The sequence below is a fragment of the Mesitornis unicolor genome, unplaced genomic scaffold (assembly GCF_000695765.1).
Source record: "Mesitornis unicolor isolate BGI_N332 unplaced genomic scaffold, ASM69576v1 scaffold33881, whole genome shotgun sequence".
In the NCBI taxonomy this organism is placed as follows: Eukaryota; Metazoa; Chordata; class Aves; order Mesitornithiformes; family Mesitornithidae; genus Mesitornis; species Mesitornis unicolor.
Window position 1 is genome coordinate 353 of NW_010162427.1, and position 200 is coordinate 552.

Below are 200 nucleotides of genomic sequence, written 5' to 3' on the forward strand. Positions count from 1 at the left end.
TCCAGCCCTCCTCAATGTCCCGTCGTGGCTTCAGGCACCGTGGAAGGAGTTGAACCTTGGGCAGAGACTGCGGCCAGCGCCTGGGATGTCCCTGCGAGGACAGCGCTGATGCCGGTCCATGGTGCTCCACATCCTGCTCCACATCCTGCTCCATGCTCGGCCTCTGGAGCAGCCTGGAGGAGCCGAGGAGCAGCAGGACC